We start from the raw sequence: 20,067 nt of genomic DNA, 5'->3' as shown, positions 1-20,067 counted from the left end.
ATTTTTAGGTAGTGAAACCACTCCTTCTGGTTGCATCTCCACATGTCTTAGTGGCTGTGTTCCCACCATATGTTTTGGTGCTTGATATGGCCCTTCTTGTCTCAGTACCTCTTGTTGAGGTGCAGGACCTGTCCCACCTTGCCTTACCACATCATAAGGTAATGGACCTGTCCTTGCTTCTCTTCCAAAAACAGGTTTTGGTGCTTGATATAGCCCTGCTTGTCTCAGTACCTCTTGTTGAGGTGCAGGATATGTCCCAACTTGCCTTACCACATAATAAGGTAATGGACCTGTCCTTGCTTCTCTTCCAAAAACAGGTTTTGGTGCTTGATATGGCCCTGCTTGTCTCACCATTCTTGATCTCAGTACCTCCTGTCTGAATACCAAACCTGTACCTCCTCCCCTGCCCAAATCACGTGTGGGTGCTGTACTTGCCCTGGTTTGTTGGACCATCTGATATGTAGGTGCTGGACTTGCCCTGCTTTGTCTGACCATCTGGTATGTAGGGGCGGGACTTGGCCCTCTCGGTCTGGCTATGTCACGTGTAGGGGCGGGACTTGACCCTCTTGGTCTAACTATATCACGTGCAGGGGCAGGACTTGGCCCTCTTGGTCTGACTATGTCACGTGTAGGGGCGGGACTTGGCCCTCTTGGTCTGACCACCTCACGTGTAGGGGTGTGACTTGGCCCACTTGGTCTGAGCACATCACGTGTAGGGGCAGGACTTGGCCCGCTTGGTCTGACCACCTCACGTGTAGGGGCGGGATTTGGCCCTCTTGGTCTGACCACCTCACGTGTAGGTGCTGGAACTGTCCCTCCATGTCTCACTACCTCATGTGCTGGTGCTCCTTCTTTCACAAACATAGCTACTGGAAATACCTCTGCCGCTTGTCCCACCAACTCATCTCTCAGTGCTGAAGATACTGCACCAACTGTTGTACCACTTGATGGCCCACCAACTGACCAATGTACTTGTCTCTGCTGTGCGCGCCTCAGCACTTCAAGTCCAAGTTGTGCTGAGGATCTCAAAGAATATTCAATGCGACTGCACCTATTTTCCATGGTTTTCACCCTGATGAGACAGCAGAATGATTGGTAAAGATCCGTCGACTTTTTCTGTCTCTCAAACAAAAAGATATTTAAGACATAGCATAAAATTATTCTTAATAGGACCATCCAGCTTTAGCATAACTTTTCTGTACACTATATGACGATTTACACTAGAATCCATTTCCCTTTATAACGCTGCTTTAGAACTAAACCTCCAATGAATCTTATTCTGCAAAACAATATTCTATTAGTCTTTGTTGTACTTTGGTCCACTTTCAATTCTACTGAAACTGCAATGCAGAACAATATGGAAAATACATTAAAGGATAGCAAGAGGATGCAAAGCTGCAATTTAAACATCACTCAAGGTTCATTTTTTACTTTGCATTGCCTTAATAGAATTAAGATTAAAGGCAAATTGCTTCCTTCCAACTATGGTGCTTCAAAGTGCAAGCAAAATTCATGTGTTTTCCATTCACATATATCTACAGAATCAGAAGTATGAGCAGAGGAGAGAGTGCGTTCCTTCTGTCACTCGGCCTCACATACTGGATTCATTTTTTTTAATATACATGTGGCTGATATTGCTCTTCTCATGCTAAAGACCAAGTAATCAATCCAATCTGTTTTGCACAGAAGGCTGCACTAAGTGAAAGAATGTAGCACCTTGCATTGAAACATTTCAATGCACTCAACATTAACACATGTTAAGGAATTAACTACAAAAACAATCACTTTACCAAAATAAAAAGATTTATATCACGTAATTACCATAGGAAGATGTCCCAGAGCATCGAGATGAATCAGTCAAAGGAATAGGTTTGAAAGAGAAGACAGAGAGGGGCCGAGGTAGTGTTCTAGAGGTTAAGGGCATACTACCTAATGGCTGGGCCATCAATGCCAACGCAACTGGCAAATTCATGTAACAAGCACAAGCTTAGCTGAGAGGGGAGGAAAGGATAATGGAAGATCAAACTGGATGCTGAAGTTACACAGCGGTTCGATGAGTTTAAGACAGACCAGGGAGGTAGAGGAAGTCAGATTTAACAGTAATTATTGTAAAACACTTTGATACTTTGACATTATAGGCACCATACCAAACTAAAGTATGTATTATTATTATATGATTACTTTGAAGAAATTATCCTTTCAGTTGGGTTTAGCTCTTGGCTTCCCCAGTTTGCATTAGGTAATTTGGTGCTATTAAACAGAAATGCAATGGATGTTCAGGTAATGTATTTGGCGAATATGAATGAGGGAGAAATATTGGCTGAGACACCAGAACTCTGTGCTCCTTCGAATCGTGCAGTGGGTTCCCATGAATTACCAGGACAGGTTACATATGCAATGGCTCATCTGAAGGGCAACACTCCCGACAATGCAACACTCCCTCAGTCTCCTATACTGCAGGAGTGTCACCGCGGATAATGAACTCCAACCTCAATCCCAATACATTCAATCTTGAAGTGAAAGTGCTATCAAATCGGAGAGAAAAATACCATTCGATCAGGACTAGCTTTGCATTAAAAGCAATTGAAACAACTACGTTGACAATCTTTGTGTTTTGCTGTCTCCCTCGTTCCCCCCCACCCACCCCACCCCCCACACCCACCCCACCCCCTCCCAGGCTTAACAAATATGTGACCACACTTTGAGACTCAATTACTTTTATGCTTTTCTCTCGATTACGAAAAAAAGATAAAGATCTCCATAGGGTATTTTAAATGGGGGTTTGCCCCATTTGTCCCCCTGTTTTTTTTTGGCTTTTTTTTTTGGGGGGGGGGGGATCGCAAAGCACGTCCCTGACATCTTACCCGGTGTTTTTCCACTCAAGTCATTCATCACTTACACAGACAACTGCAGCATTTATGTCCCTCTCAAATTGCGGGTTTGAATTTCTTTCCTGAGTCTGTTTCTGGGTTCCCCCTCTCTCTCTCTCTCTCTCTCTCTCCCCTCTCTTTTCCTCTGGGTGATTTTACTTTAAAAGCAACCCAAAGAGGCAAAGGGAATGGACCCCCCCCCCACCCACTGAATGGTCCCCAGTAACACACCTCTCACCAGGTTATGGCAAGTGTTGCTCTTCCTTCCGCGAACAGCTACAATGTTGCGCTGCGCGAGCGTGGCTGGAGGGCTGGGCCGCGGGGCGTCTCGGGAGTTGTAGTCTGTCCGTGTCATCTCCCTGACTGGTCAGCACGTCTGCGCAGGCGCCGAACCCCCTCTGTCTCTCGCTCCCCTCCCCACCCGAACTACAGTTCCCAGAGTGCACCGGCGGTCAAAACCGCGCAGAAGCAGAAGCAGCTTCCCACCTGAGGCACATCCACAGTAGGTTCAAACACAAGAGATCAACCTGATTAATAATAATAATAATAATAATAATAATCCTTGCATTTGATATAGCGCTTTTCACGTCGAGAGGACGTCCCAAAGCGCTTCACAGAACACACTGTAAAGTGAATTGACTGTATATTTGTGGGCGAACGCGGCAGCCAATTGCGCACAGCAATGTCCCACAAACAGTCGTGGATTGAAAATGACCAATTTATTATTGTTTTGGGTTTTGGAGGGATTATTATTAGGCTCTGTGTGGAGTACGGACACTTGCCCGAGGTTTCGCCCTGACCTGCCTGGAATTGAACTCAGGTCTCTCGCTTGCAAAGCGAGTGCTCTAACCACTGAGCTACAGGACTCCACAATGGATGAATGAATGAATTGATTAATGAATTAATTAATCAATTAAGCAGGGCCACCTTACCTGCTCATAGACACCTTTTACTCCTTTTTATGTAAAACGCGGATTTGAAGCCGGACTTTAAAGTGCGACGATTATCCAGAATGGTCAAGCTGTGACATTTCTTCTCCCAAATTAGATGTGTTTTTTTAATCCAGTCAAAAGAAAAGAAGAAGCAGGGACAAGACTGAGAACAGATCCAGCGCTAAAGGGGGGGGGGGGGTTCAAAAGGTACATCTGGTCAATCAGCACCTGAAAGAAAGAGAGAGAGAAAAAATACAGATCAATATTTGGGTGCGACCCTTCCTCTGAACTGCAACTTGGTTAGGTTGAAGAGGTCCCTTTACATCATTTTGTTTTTTTGTGGGGGGGGGGGCGGTCAGCCGAGTACCTGACACAGGTGGAAGTCCATCACTACGATTAACCAAGCTGAGATTTCCACGCATCCCACCTACACGTGAACATTCCAGAGATCGATAGAGATAATATTGGCAGTTCTGGCATTCGTTGTAGGGAATCACTGATGATGCTGTGCATATGGGGTATCGATTAATCCTTGCATTTGATATAGCGCTTTTCACGTCTTCTGGACGTCCCAAAGCGCTTCACAGAACACACTGTAAAGTGAATTGACTGCATATTTGTGGGCGAACGCGGCAGCCAATTGCGCACAGCGGAGTCCCGCAGACAGCCGTGGATTGAAAATGACCCAATGTATTACTGTTTTGTTTTCTTGGAGGGATTATTGGCGGTTATTGGCGAGTGATTGGATTTGAGGTTCGATCACAAAGGGGATCGCCTGCTGATCACAGGTTCCCTCAGCGTGGGACAGTGTGTTTGTTGATGTCTCGACTTGGTGAGGAATTGTTTCACTGTAAATTACACAGGTTCACCGCAGGGGAGCGCCTTCCCCTTATGAATGGGGTGGGGGCTGTGTGTGTGTGTGTGTGTGTGTGTTGTGTGTCATGTGTGTGTTGTGTGTGTATATGATTGTAAACCCACCGACCTTCTGGGCAACAATATTTTTCAGCCTATTTCAGGTCGCTGCTGCACCCCTTTCAGTGCAACCCATTCATTCCCCCCCTCATTCACAAAATAGGCTACAACAAGCGAGCAATCAGGTTCACCCATAAAAGTGAAAGTTTTTTAAAAAAATATATATTATTTATAGACATATAGAGAGAGAGAGAGAGGGGATCTAAACCCCAACACAGCAAAACTTTTGAACCAGGTTAGAATCAAAGGGAAAGACATTTCTCGCACAACTCGAATGCCCAAGTGAACTTATTTCCCCCCAAAACAGGGGAACTGATGACTTTAAAAACCCCGCAGTGTGACTAACCATCACCGTCCCAGCGCTCTCTTTTTTTTTCCCCGCAACTTTGTGCCACTGCGGGGATCAGAGATGTTATCACCGTTCAGTAATTCAGGGGCTGGACCGTGACTGGGATGGAGTTCAGCGTTCACAGTGCAACCGGTTTTAAACACAAAGTGATCTGCGAGAAAGTTTGGATCGACATCTGCAAACGCTGGGATCTCACTCCGAGGTCTGTCTCCCAATCCCTTTCTCTTTCGGGACTGGTCGGCAAATAATAAGCAACAGTATAGCAAACCATTCAGAGCAAAATCGGGTCTCGGAGCTGTTAACTTGGCTCTTCCTCGGAGTGGAGTGGAGTGGAGTGGAGTGGAGATGAGAAGCACAGTCCTCCCCTCTGCGGTCGGTCCTCTGCGCTTTTTGCAAATCCTTTTAATCCCCCAAAAGTTTTAAGATTTAGCCTAAATAGCAGGAGCTTCGTCACCGTTTCCGGCGACTCTTTAAGCATTCTTTCCAACCCCCCTATCCCTCCAACCCTCCAACCCTCCAACCCTCCCAACTCCATCCCACCCCATCCCACCCCCCAAAAAAAAAACATCTGGTGAGAAAGCCGGGACTGGAGCACACTCTGCAACTCGCTTTCTGTGGTCATTTCACTGCTTTATGCTGCAATTGAGCTGAGATTCTGGAAGCAATGCTAAGGTAAGGAGACTGTTATTTTTTTTTATTGTCGATTTGCTGTTTGATTCATCCTTTGCCACATCCTCTCTCTCTCTCTTTCTCTTTCTTTCTCTCTCTCTCTTATTTTTACTTTTTGTTTCCAATGTGACATTTCATTTCAGCCCCCCCCAAAAAAAGTGACTGAGTGGTTGCCCGGTTGGGCTATTGATTGTCTTTGGGAAAACTGCTGCTGTGTCTATTGCTGTTTGCTTTTTTTTCTTTTGGATGGTGGGGGAAGAAAGAGAGAGAGAGAGACAGAGACAGACAGAGAAAGAGAGAGAGAGAGAGAGAGAGAGAGAAAAAAAAGGACTAAAATTGTCTTGTGTATGATGGGACTGGTGTGAAAGTGACAGGCGGTTGATGGGAAGAAGAAGAAGAAGAAGAAGAAGAAGAAGAAGAAGAAGAAGAAGAAGAAGAAGAAGAAGAAACTTTTTACCCCAACTTAAAATGTGTTTGATTCGCAGGATCAGAGACCGGTCTGATCTTTTTTCTCAACACGAATGGACAGTGTTGGGATGGAGAGGTGTGATGGAGACTTTGTGAGCGAGGCTTCGTGAACCAGAGCTATGTCACTGTGGGCGGCTGAGTGGGGGCTCTATCGATATTCTGCAGTGTCACAAACGTCCTGTATCAGAACTGATCAAACGGGACCTGTTTTTGATCCCTTATCACAGTGTAACTTCCACACTTGCACCCAAAGGTTTGATGCAGAGAACACTTTCGCTGTCATTTTCTTTTTTTTTAAAACAAATAGAGCATCTTTCAATATGTTATAGTCCAGGCGCTGGCTGGATGGGGAGACCAGTACAAATCGCAATACAGGGCAGCCAGGCTTCATTGGGGGGGATTTAAGGCTGGAATTCGGGGGTCGCCAGCAATTCATTCCTCCAGGAATGTTATGCGGCGTTTCCATTAGGTGCTCACTCCCCAATTCTGATTCTTTAGGCTGTTACCTTGGAAATCCTCTGATCTTAACAGCAGATACTTCACTTGATCTTAGCCAAAAGGGCGAGAAGCGAATCTTTTCTAATGACCTCGCAGAGAAGCAACAAAAACAACACATTACACTTGTATCGCGCACTTCACGTCGAGGACGCTGGACAGTCAGGGTGTTTTGGACCCAGCTAGGAGTTGGGATCAGTTGGGGTGGAGGGCAGGAGGAGTGGGGGTGGGAGAGTTTGCCAAAGGCACGGTCGAAGAGGAAGGTCTTTAGACAGGACTTGAAGGAGCAAGAGAGGGGGTAAGGCGGAGAGATTGCAGGATAGAGTTCCAGAGTGTGGCGGCACTCCCACACTCAGTGGGAGCAGTGATGGTAGAGAGACACAATCCTATATTATTAACTTGTGGCTTCAATTTTTAAATTTCTTAAGCATCCAGTACGAACAGGCTGGATTATTTTGATTGGCTTGTGTTTCACCCACAAAATATGCAGTCACTCCACTTTTCAGTCTGTGAAGCACTTGGAGTCATCTTGACAATGTGATAAGGTGTTATATCAAATGCAAAGATTATTATTATTATTGTCCCCTCTCCCTGAGACCGTTCTCTCAATATTGACCTCTGTGAGATTGGGTTGAATACTTATCTACGAGGATGTAGGATTTACTCTTGAGCTTATTTGACATTGACCCCGGCATCGCTATCCCACTAACCCAAGCAGTCAGAAGCTGTGATCATTGACCTGGAAAAGTGACCTGGCTTTAAGATGAGAATGGGCTGGAGGCAGGGGATAGGGAGAAATTCAGGGGAGAGGGAGAATTCAGAAATCCCTTTACATTTCAAATAGGATTTACCCATTCCATCTGGGTAAATCCTATTTGAAATGTGAAGGGATTTCTGAATATCAACGGGACATTGGACTCCTGAAATGCGAGTCAGAAATGCAGTAAATTGAGAGTCAATAAAGTAAGTGGGTCAGTGGCATGGTACTATATGAATGGTGGTGGTGTGAGAGGAGTAATAACATGACAGGGGCAGTAGCATGTCATTTTAGTAAATGAACACCGGACATTTGGATCTTAGAATTCTTCCTCCCCTATCTATCCCACAAGAAAATTTACTCTAATTACCGTTCACTTACCTATTTCCCAGGTACAGTGGTGGCAGAGGGAAAGAAGAGAGAAAGAAAGGGGGGAAAGGGGGGAGAGAGAGAGGGGGAGAGAGGGGGAGAGAGAGAGAGAGAGAGAGAAAGAGACAAACATACAAAAACACAAAATATATATCACATGTTTAGTTTATCATTTTTAAACAAACTTGTGTTTCTATGACATCACAAGTGTGGAGACATAAGGATATGTCCTGGTCAGCTATCTGATATGAGAAAATACAGCAGAAATGAGGGGCTAACTAAAGAGCTCTCCAGACAAGGCAGATATCAGCACAGAACAGAACTGCTCTGATACATTCTATCTACAAGACCTTTGTAAAGCATCACACAAGGCAGGTGTAATACACAGGGCAGAGTATAACAGGCAATGCAAGGTAAGATATTGCAGCAGCAACAACAACAACTTGCATTTGTATAGTGCCCCTCAGGCAGGATAGCGTCCCAGAACACTTAAACTTAGGCTGCAATGTGCGTCAGGACAACACACAGACTATACATAACATACAGGCTGCAGTTAACACACAGAGGCTGCATTTTATTTGTAAGTAATCTCACTGTCATAAGTAACATGAACCGGTTGAGATAAAAGCATAACTTGTTAGAATGACGCTCAAGCAATTTCTCATGACACTCTATCCTTTCGATCGCCAGGTTGGCTTATTTGATGAAAAAAAAATACTGTATTGGGGAGAGCGGAGAATAAAGAGTTGCTTTTGTTAAAATTTTCCTTTGCTGGAGCTGAAGAGTGCTGGGTTTCGGGCTGAAACACACTGGCAGTAGAGCACTGAGGCACCATGTGATCCGAAGTGCAATGATATTGGGTTTCATCTCTCTGCCTGCTGCAGGGGAACAGAACACCAGGTGTAAAGCAGAATGGAAATGGAATAACTGCGCTAGGAGTTGTAAGAGCCCAGGATATATGACAATTTTTTTTTATTTTCACTGATATTTACAAGTGAGACAAATGGAAAACATCCCCACACTTCCTCGCCCAAAAGTGTGGTATAAATGACAATATGCGAGGCAGGGAAGCTGAGTGGGTAGTGGGATTGATCAGAAGCTCTTGCCAGCTGTGTTCCTGTATAAGATCTCGAGAATGGGCTGCAGAATATGGAAATTTGAAACATTTTTTAACGTGTTCAGGAATATTTGGGTAACTAAAGTGAAACAATCCCTCACCGTGAACTAGATGGAAAGAAATTGTGAATTTGCATCTGCTTTGAACTGGCAAAATGCCATCTTGTTCCCGCTGCAGTGATTGATTCGCTGCTGATGTAAGGCAGGTCTTTAATCTACTCGGGCCTGGTTTGTCATTTTTAATTTATTTTTCTTGCCGCTTTTCTCCTCTTTCCTCTCTCTCTCTCATGCTCTCCTGCAGGGAAATACAACCCCAAACCAGACCTCTTTGGTAAATAAATACTTCCTGTTGGTCTGTTCTAAAAGAGCCCTTCATAACCTTGAACCTGCACTTTCTTGTCTCATTGCCTTGAGTATCTGATCATATTGTTCTGAGTTACTCTCTCTGTCCCATTTATTTACCCATTTAGAAGCTGTCTTGTTTCAAGGTTGAAGAGCCCTCGCCTACCTATCTAATTCTTTCTCGTAGCCTATCCCTCTAGCACCGGGGATCATTCTCGTTGCTCTCCTCTCCACTGCTTTTGAGGGAAAAAGAAATCTTAACTTGTGTTCGGTTGTATTAGCAGCCCTCGGTTGAGAATTGGAAAGGGTGAAAGTTTGAGTTTGTTTTACAGCACATAGGAATCCAGCACAGGAAACTGAGTTTATGAGCTTGGCAAATGCAAGATATCATGGCTCCCTGAGGTGTCAGGAGAGAAGCTAGGTCAGCTTCAGTCTGTTTAATTAAACATGATGCTTTAACAGGCTCTTTCAAATGAACTGGAATGACTTATTCATAGTGAAGCAGCATTTTACGTAAGGGTCGACAGATGCAAATAGGGGAAACAGATGTTAATGGTTACAAATTGAAGTTAATATGCAAACTACCACGAGATAGACAACAGACACCATTGGATTGTCATAAATCTGTTTTGGCTAAATCCCGATCGAAATCCCAGTGAAATTAAATTCCAAACAATATGAGAAAATTATTACAGCATCAAGACATTGTTTATTATACTGTTGGATTTATTTAATCGTCTGGAATGTAATATCTCAAATTAATCCTCTGAGAATTGCGGTTATATGTAAGCACTGTATAAGTCACAAGATGCTATTTCTATTTTACTGGAAATGAGTGGCAGAAAGATGAAAGGTGCCGCTCATTTGTCTCCTGAGTGTTGCATGTTTTGGCCGTTCTGGTGGATATAAATGATTCCATAACACCATCCGAAAAGAGGACTTTCTCATGGTATCCGAGCCAACGAATATCCAAATAAATTGGTCATTCACCTCATAGTATTGTTGTTCTGGGACCTTGCAGTGCACAAATTGGCTGCTGTGTTTGTCTTTGAGCCATTTCAGTGTTTTAGGTGTTATATCAAATGCATGGTTTATAATTTGTTTAACTTTTTAACTATGTATCAGTCTGTCTTAATTGGTGGTACTCTGGCCTTTGAGTCAGAAGATTGTGGGTTCAGGTTCCAGTTTGCAACTTCGCTCTTACAGTCTAGGCTGACTGTCCAATACAGTGTTGGGGTGTGTTGTATTGGTAGAGGTGCTGTCCTTTGGATGAGATATTACACCTTGGTTCTGTCTACCTATTCAGTTAGACCTTAAAGATCCTGTGGCACTATCTGAAAAGAGAAGGAGTGTCTTGGTCACTAATCTCTCAGATAAAATAGATCATCCAAATCATGGCTGTTTGTGTAACATTTCTGTTCACAAATTGGCTGCCGAGTTCACCTATAAAATACGCCACCATTAAACTTTACAATAATACTGTGATGAGCTTTGAGAGGACCTCCTCACATGAAAGACTGTGTATCAGGCGCAAAGATTGTTGTTAATTGTATTTGCCTTGCGCTGTTGTCCATGATACTTAGCATTTTTATGGAACACAGTTTAGAATTCACACCACGTAAAAAAAAATATAAGCTTAGAGTTGGCTGTATGATGTGCCCTTAATTACACATCTGCAGCTCTGTCCTCAATCTGTATCTGCAGTGTTCTAATTCCTGAGTCCATTGAAAACTGGTAATTGGATCTCGGATTGTGCCCAGATGTATATAAAGCAGATGGCCATTGATCATGGTGTGGTCTACATTACAGGATTTATTTTTTAATGTTTCCTGGCAATAATTGAACTTGTTATTTTCTCTGAAGGGTCCTGTACTGTCGCCAAATTATGAGTCACCTTAGGTCCTCTTACAACATTTTAGTTTTGACATATCAGCATGCATGAATGGCACTCAGGAACTTGGAACACATCCAGTCACTCGCAATAAATTAGCTGCAATTGTCATCTGCTTAAACTGCATGAAGAAGAAGTGTTTCCTGCAGTGGAACAGACCTGCTTAGACATTGAAACTTCATATTCAAAACTATTGGAAGTCATTTATTGGTGTGTAGACATGCAGATATCTCATGCTAAGCACAGAATGTAAACATGGGATTTGAATCTACAACCTTCTGACTCAGAGTCGATACCGCTACCGAGGCTAACATCTATATATAAATGTATATTTTACAATACTTCTAAAAAACGATATTAATGGTACTGATGGCACAGACTAAAGTAACCATCTACAAACCAGCAGTGTGCATTCATGGGCACCTGGCCATGACTCACTTGCACTTTGAAGGCTTGTTTCTGCTTTGATGGGAATCATTGATAATTCTGTGCCAGGCCACCAGGTGGAGCACCTTGCTATAGCTGGACACCATCCAGAGGAAAGATTGGACTGGTCAGCACACATCCTGTCAACAACAACTTGCATTTATATAGCGCCATCCACAGCAGGCGGTGTTCCAGAGCGCTTAACAATGGTGGAGCCCACTGCCGAGCCAAGGGGCAGGGGGAAGTGACCATAGGCAAGGTCAAAGAGGAAGGTCTTCAGGTGCAACCTGAAAATGGGGAAAGAGGGGGCAAGGCAAAGAGCGGGAGGGAGAGAATTCCATAGCTTCAGAGAGTAGTGGCTAAAGATACTTCGGGGCGTAGTGGCCGATGGTGGAGCGGAGGATTCGAGGGACAAGGAGGAGGCTAGAACCAGTAGAGCGGAGGCAGCGGGTAGTGCTGTAAGGAGAGAAGAGGTTGGAGACATAGGGTGTGCCAAGGAATGGAGTGATTTAAACACTAGAATGAGGATCTTGATGTTGATCCACTCTGTGACAGGGAGTCAGTGGAGTTTGGCAAGGACTGGGGTAATCGGGGTGTGGAGTACAGTGCGGGTGAGAATGCAGGCGGCGGAGTTTTGGATGAGTTGCATTTTGTGAATAGTGGAGGAGGGGAGACCGGCAAGGAGGCCATTTGAGTAGTCCAGTCGAAAGGTGACAAAGATGTAGACAAGAGTTTTGGCAGCTTGCGGAGTGAGGTGTTGTTGGAGATAGGCAATGTGGTGGAGGTGGAGGAAAGCGGTCCCGGTTGAGGACCAGATGTGGGGGAGGAACTGGGGGATTAAACCCGATGCGTAAATTTCACTTGGGTTCAGAGAGTTTTAAGACAAATCGGGGAGGTTGAGGAGGTCAATGAGTTGGACAGTGAATAAGAAATGAACTGTGGCTCAGACCATTCCTCATTAACAACCAAAGGGACTTGTGGAGGTGAGTTCTTTCGAGGTAAAATGGAATTCAAGCCCCAGAGAGAAACAAATGCTGGAACAATAGATTCAGCGTGTGAGTCTATGGTCATGCTTGAGATTGTTTGATAAATTAATTTTTAGTTGGTTTCCAGTAAACGCCAGGAAATCTTTAATCTGCTAAACTGGGGTCAGAAAGCGGAAATGTCAGGAATTCTATCAAGTCTCCAAAAGACCAAAGATTTCCTCATTGCAATTTCATCTGTTGGTTATGATATTTATGCTGCATACTAATAGTTGTGTCATCATGTGTAGCCTCCAGGGGTTTTAGTGACTGGCTCAATACTACCGCATCTCCTGACCAACAACCCACCAGACACATTGATCATTCACTTCATGGCTGTTTGTGGGACCCTGTTGCATGCAGATTGCCTGCTGTTTACTCAATTACTCAGTCATAACAGCAACGCACTTATATAGCGCCCTTCATGTGAGTAGCATCTCAAAGCGCTCGACTGTGTGGCATGAAAGATAATTTATCAATGCCAAATTTAGAGAGGAAAGGGGAAAGCTATAATGTGCAATAGAGCTTTATTAGACTGAGTGAGATAAGGTGCCATGTCTGGGACTAGGTGTCATATCTGAATCTTTTGTGATGTGGTTCCTGCCCTGGAGGTGCTGCTATGGAGGTCCTGTTTTGGGATGTTGTGCTGGGAGGAGGTTAAGAACTTCTAAAGGAAAGATAGATTCATCTGACTTGCATCAATTTTGTAACTTTATTGCAGTATCTTTGATCTGGAAACTCCAGATATAAATTTAGTTTAGTTATAGGTCATTCAAACCTAATGTGAAATGTTGGCAGTGAGCTCCATTGTGTACATTGTAAATTTTTCCAGCACTGCCAGTGAGTTTGCAGATTTCTCTTCAAACATAATGTTTCAGTGAGCTGATCCCTTTGATCCAGTTATCAGGGAAACTGATCTCTGGTTCAAGTTAAGCCCAATCCCTCTATTTTTAATGGAACTTTCAGATCGTAGGTGGGGGTAAGGGAAGGAATTAACATTTTCAGATAAATGATGCAATTTAATAACTTTCTTTATTGACTGTATAAAGTTTTTTTTATATTCTTAATTTGGACACAAGAATGGTGTTATACCGATTAGAATAAGTAGCTCGGCTCTGATCGGCTCGGCCACTGTTAGAGAGTAGATAAAATTGGTCATTCACTAAATGACTGTTTGTGGGACATTGCTGTGCGCAACTGGCTGCCGTGTTAGCATACAAAACACATCATCACTACACTTTACAGTAAAATCCTTTGAGGCGCTTTGAGACAGCCTCGCAATGTGAAAGGTGCTACATCAATGCAAGAATTATTATTATTATTAATTTTATTATTATTCACAGCTTTGTGTATGTGGAATGTGTTTCTTCAGTGCTTTATTGCAATACTGAGATTCTTTAGCTGAGGGATTAGCTGTATTATGTGGAGCTGAGCGAATCGGTGAGCATTGTAATTCCTGGCTGTGTTGAGCTAGTTTGTCTTTAGCCAGGCATGAATCAATGCTACAACTTCAGTGTCTGTAGACTTCAATAGAAGTGGGTGGTGGGGGGAAGCTCTTTGATTGCTGCTCATTAACCATTACTGAAATTGAGTATGTGGCTTTGGGAGAGGAGTAGGATTGGGTTCAGGACGCTCCAAACTTGAATAAGCTGCCGCACTCCAAGGTCCACACATGGAAAATAGTACTTGGATGGAGAACCGCTGTGGGCACCTATGGAACAGACCTCTAGAAGAGTCACTGGCTTCAGGTAAGAAGAGGAGTAGTAACTCTGGAGCTCCAAGTGCAGTATTCCAGGTCTATGGAGGTTCCATTCCAGAACGGCTTGCTCTGTGTGTGTGAAGAGTAAATCTCCTGTGTGGAAATTAGATTCAATAGGCTGCCTGGTGAAGGATTTGCACAGAAAACATCATTGCTTAAGAACATCGATGAAGACAGTTGTTACTGTTTAAAAATGTATATAATTTAAGACAGTTGAATCCTGATAAATTTATAACTAGTTTGCTGAGAAATTGTACTCTTAGATGGAGAATATGCTGTGATCGGGATATTTACAGATATAAAGAAAATGAAAAGATTTATTCCATGTTCTATTTGTAGAGTGACAGATTTTTCAAAATACTTAGAAAGAGAAATCCATTTTGAACAATACTGGAGTTCCTCTATCTGCTACTCTTGTTGGCAATATTGTGTGTGTGTTAAATAGAGATGAACTATCCTCTGAACTATAGATTTTTTCTCATTCAGCTCTAACATTGTGAGGTTCGGTCCTGGTTCAGTAATGTCTTATCAGCTCTGAAAATTAGAGCTGACAGACCAAAAATAAGTGTTAAACTAGCTTTTCTTAAGTGGATGAAGAACCTAAGTACTTGTTCTCCCTTGGTTTGGAGAAACAATCTCCTGAAATTGTTCCATTTATGAGGATTTTTTTGAGGAAGGTGGCATGTCCTATCAACCCCAGCCCCACATGATTTTGGGAAGAAATATTTTAAGCTCTTAAATAACAGATGTCAAGGAAATGTATAGTTTTGGTACTTTTTTTGTAAACGTTTTCTTCTGGTGAATTTTGCACTCAAAGAGGTGAGCAACATTACATGTGGAACTTTTCCATTTCAGGCAGCTTAGTGCCAGCATTATCCTCCAAACTCAGATGCAGGTAAAAGCTTGCCTACTTTACTCAATCCCCTTTACTGTTTTACTGTGAAGCTTTCAATTACCATGTCCAGTCCTGGAGTCAATGAAAAGCCTCCTAATAATATAATAATAATCCTTGCATTTGATATGGCTCCTTATCACGTTTTCAAGAGGCTTCAAAGCTCTTCAGAGGATGCACTATAAGATGGTTTGACAGTGTATTTTGTGGGTAATGCATCAGCAACACACCTCACGCACATGGATGTGGTTTCAACTAATTTGTAACACTGGGTAACTCGATGGGCAAAATTCATGGAGAATACACAAGAACTAACAAGCAAGTTTGGAATGACTCAGTTGCACAAAACAATATCTAAATCAGTGGAAGATAGAAATAGTCTTGATCAAACATACCATTTTCCCCTCACCTTTATGCTGTGATCTACTGTGGGTGGTGAGCAACAGGAGTGAGCCTAGCACTGTACATTCAGTTGAAAAGCATCATTATTTTGTGATTGTATTAAAGAAAAGTTTGGCAACGTGTTAGAACGGGAAACAAAAAAAAATGCTTGGTGTGTGCAGATTGTTCCAATTAGGTGTTAATTGAGTTTGAGATGGCCACTCTCTTTAAAGCTATTTTAAAAATGGTCCTTTGGCTTTTCCGTAACATTGTTTGAATATTGTGCTTTTATAACATTGGACCCCAGTCAAATGATCCTGATGATTCACGAGGAAATGCATTTCTCTGCTTCGACTGCCCTTGGGAATTGCGGGCGGAGGTCCTGCCAGTTTGGCAGCAGCAGTGAGAGCATTAAAAATTGATCGACTTAACTAATTTTAAAAACAGACAAAGTCTTGTGAATTCAAACAACACATCTGCTTCGGTACCAGTGGGAACAATGTAGGCTTTTGTTCTCACCCAGTTGAATCCCGGATTGCCCGTTGTCAAATTGTCTTTCTACACAAGGGTTAGTGGTGAAAAATATTGCATTGGGGGAACTGCCTGTATAATTCTTGCTAGTGTCAGCACCTGAACAAATGGTTCCACTAAAACCTCTGCACACCTGCCTGTTTACTTTCACTCAGCTGAGATGCCAAGGCTGTCGTGATATCTCACCGCTAAGATCGGCTAATACAACGACGACCAGGATTCAAACCTGGGACCTTCCCAGTCTCTGCATCTCAGCTACTTGCTTAGATAAACTCGCAGAGCCAGTCGGACAGCATTGCATTTGTGTGTCTCAATTGTGAAGTCACTTAGCAACAAGCAGCAACACTGTCATATTAGTAACAGCGCAGTGAGATGAAGAGCATTTTTGCAATAATAAGGTCATACTTCAACTGACCTCCACTAACAGCTGGAATAAGTAAATACGATGGGGGGGAAAAATATTCCACCCCAGCTCAGATCAGCTAACGCAACACAAATAAAGAGGTGAGCCTCGTACAGCTGGGTAATCCATCATTGCAGAATCCTTACCAACCGAGTGATTTGCGGAATTGTATTTTGTTTTGGTTTTAATTTGGCTTAAAACTAGGCAACAGTGCAACAAACACAATTCTGAGCATTTTAAAGCCAACAACAGAGCAGTTCTTACAAACGTCATATCTTTGGTGACTTTCAACAAGTGCCTCATTTGGGGGAGATATTTATTTATTGCACCTCGTGCTTCAGCTCCAAGGACAGATTCCACAGAGAATCTAATCTGTGTCCTCACAAAGAAAACACACCACGAGCACAAATGAAATAAACTATTTGGTGGAGTAAAGGTGAGCAGTACGGTTTGGGACTGGATTTTCATCTGTTGGTCTCTCTGTCTGTCACTCCCCCTTCTATGAAGGCCACTTGAAGGGGCAATAATGTCAGCTGTTAAAAAAACAAAATGACAAGTCACCAATGGGTTAGTACGACTTTTTAATTTAAATCTTAGGTTTTATTTACTGTAGGAAACTTCTGCAAACGTTTCTGTTGCAGGAGTCTAGGTGCTGGTGCAGTTCAGCCATCAGCATTGATTGCCAATGGATTTTGAATTGTCTGACCAGGTTATGATGGGGAATTGGTCCATCCAGGGAGCTGGGGTTGACTGCATTGATGAATGAAATTGTCATACTAACTGCACTTGGGCCACTGGGTGATTTGACCTTGTGGGTCAATTGGTCACCTAGAACTGATGTCTGTGTCCTTTCTCTGGCTCATTAAACATTACAGGCTTGCTGAGGGACATTTCCAGAGTCTCCATTTGCAGGGATGTCTGATATTACCCACATGCACATTTCAGGACAGCCACATCACCCTCATTTCACATTGTTTCCTTTGAGGACTCTGCAGTACATCTTCTATATACAGAATGGTATTTGTTTTATCAGTCTTGCTATTTCCTCACTCGTTATCGGGAGATCAGAGACCAAGGAATTTGAAACAAATAAATCACAATAAATAAAGTAGCAGCAACATTGTAGACTAGAGCATAGGCTACTCTGGGATTTGATAAGGTTTATACATTAAACCAGCTTGGAGTTTGTCTATAGTTTGTGCCTCAAGGATAATATGGAAACTAGCTGCTCCATATTACCTTTCCTTCTTCTGGGAATAAAACATGTTAGTTAGGAATTATTAAAGGTTTTTAATCCCTTTCTTGAAACTGTGTTTCTAATGAGGCTTTTAAAAATAACCTCTGACCCCCTTTAGTTGCAATTATAGTTTATGGGGAATGGAAATAATGAATTGCACACGTTTACTTATGTTTAAAACATTATATTAATTGCACTGTAAAACTGCTGACCACAGCAAGGCTGTTTCTGCTGTTGTGATGTTGCTTTCCCTCTGTGAGAGCTAATGGGCATTTAATTGACCTCACACCTATCTGCCCTGCTCTGCCCATGTGGAAGATTAAAATAAGCGCCACCTTGAATTGCTATTATTGGCAATTTTACAGCTCAGTGACCAAACAATCATAAACTCACAGTGAAACAAAACAGCCGTTTGCAATGACCTTATGTGTAAAACTGGAGGCTGTGAAATTGCACTCGTTGCTAGAACTCGGCTAGTGAGAGCATGGAACATTTCCCAACTATCAGTCTATAGCTCGGACTTTCCAGAGCAACGTGCCTGTATCCCCAAGACAAAGGGGCCTAATTTGTGAGAGTCACAAATTGATAACAGGGAAAAGATCTTGCAGCCTTACAAATACACAGTAACTACACTTGGCAGCTGGTCATGGAGTCTGGACTGATGTGGTTAGATATCAAAGAGCATCAAAGTACAGATTATTTCATGGCGGACATTATTCGGTACATTTCCTCTCATCAAAAGAATTGCCGGATGTACTTTTTAAAAAAAACACACAGTGGACGTGTGATATTAATAAAAACCTGGAGGTGTAGGAATTAGACATGTGTCGGTAAGATAGTTAGTACCAAAGTAAAAGCAACCCCCTAATCCCATAATGTTGTAAAATATATTTTTTAAAAAAGATTTCTTGTGGCTCATTTTTCTCCCGTCCTCTTCTGAAGGTTCTGGCTTGTTGGCCAATTGTTCACTATCTATTTTTCACACTACAGTCTGGAGAGCGAGTGTTGGCAAGTTACAGGGTATTTGACCCTGAAGGGCATTACAAGCAAATGACAGTCAATCCTCATCCATCAAACACCCACATCCACAAATATGTGCACACTAGTGATGGGCAGTTTCTCATTGCAGATCATCTCTGCAACAAGTTTTAATTGTGATGTCCTCAGACAATGGGCCCATATAGCTCCCTGCCAACTGACAGAAGAAGCTTCCAACTAGTTTCCAGCAGTTATGTAGAGCTGCATTATTAAGATAAAGTTACAATTAAGCTCAGGAAGTGTAAATTCTTCTGTTCAACTAACTGATCTGGCACGAATGAAAGTAATCTTGATTTTCTAACAGTAAGGTGGGGGTTCAGAGCTACAAACGTACCATTATACTCTACTCTGCAATTCCTTCCTTTTAACCCCAGTTCTGCCAGTTGATTAAATCTACTCCAATTCTGAACAGGGTGACACAGCAGGTTTAATGTACTATAGTATCCCTGGGAAATGGGCTCAGATCCAGACGAGTTAGATAGAATAAAGGTCTACTCTCCTTTTTGGTTGTGAGTTCATACCAAATCACTGGCCATTATTTAGTTCCACTTGGCTCTGTTCAATCTTCCTAACATTGAACTCAAATCATTGGTGCACTCCAGCAGTTACCCCAACACACGCTCTGGGGTCCCCAAGCCTTGGCTCTTGCCAACTTGTGCCTAATACTTTCCGGAATTAGGTAAGCAGGTTGTGTCCCTCCAGGGAGAGAGTGCACATTCCAGTCCAACAATCTGGAATTTCCATGTGTAGGTGGGATGCATGGAATTCTCAGCTTGGTTTGGATACTCTTAAGCACGGTGATGAGTTTCCACATGTGTCAGACCCAAAAAAGAAAAAAAATTGAACTAAAATCAGGTAAGCGGTGACAAAGTGCAGGACCTCACTACCTAACCTACCAAACTCAATGGATCCTGGCATGGGAACATTGTAAAATGCTTAAAGCACCAGCGATTTAAAATGTCACATCTGCATTTGTTTGTAAACGATTAAGTGCTGCGCTTGGCCATCTGTCAACTGCAGAGATGCCAAGCATCCAACAATTCATGGCCTACTCTGCATACCATTGTATTCACTTAACGCACTAAATCATTTACATTTAACTGTTGTCCAGTTGAATAAACTTGAACTCCATACTCTTGGCAAAATAA

This window comes from Callorhinchus milii, unplaced genomic scaffold (genome assembly GCF_018977255.1).
Source record: "Callorhinchus milii isolate IMCB2004 unplaced genomic scaffold, IMCB_Cmil_1.0 Scaffold17, whole genome shotgun sequence".
Lineage (NCBI taxonomy): Eukaryota > Metazoa > Chordata > Chondrichthyes > Chimaeriformes > Callorhinchidae > Callorhinchus > Callorhinchus milii.
This window is presented reverse-complemented; position numbering follows the sequence as displayed.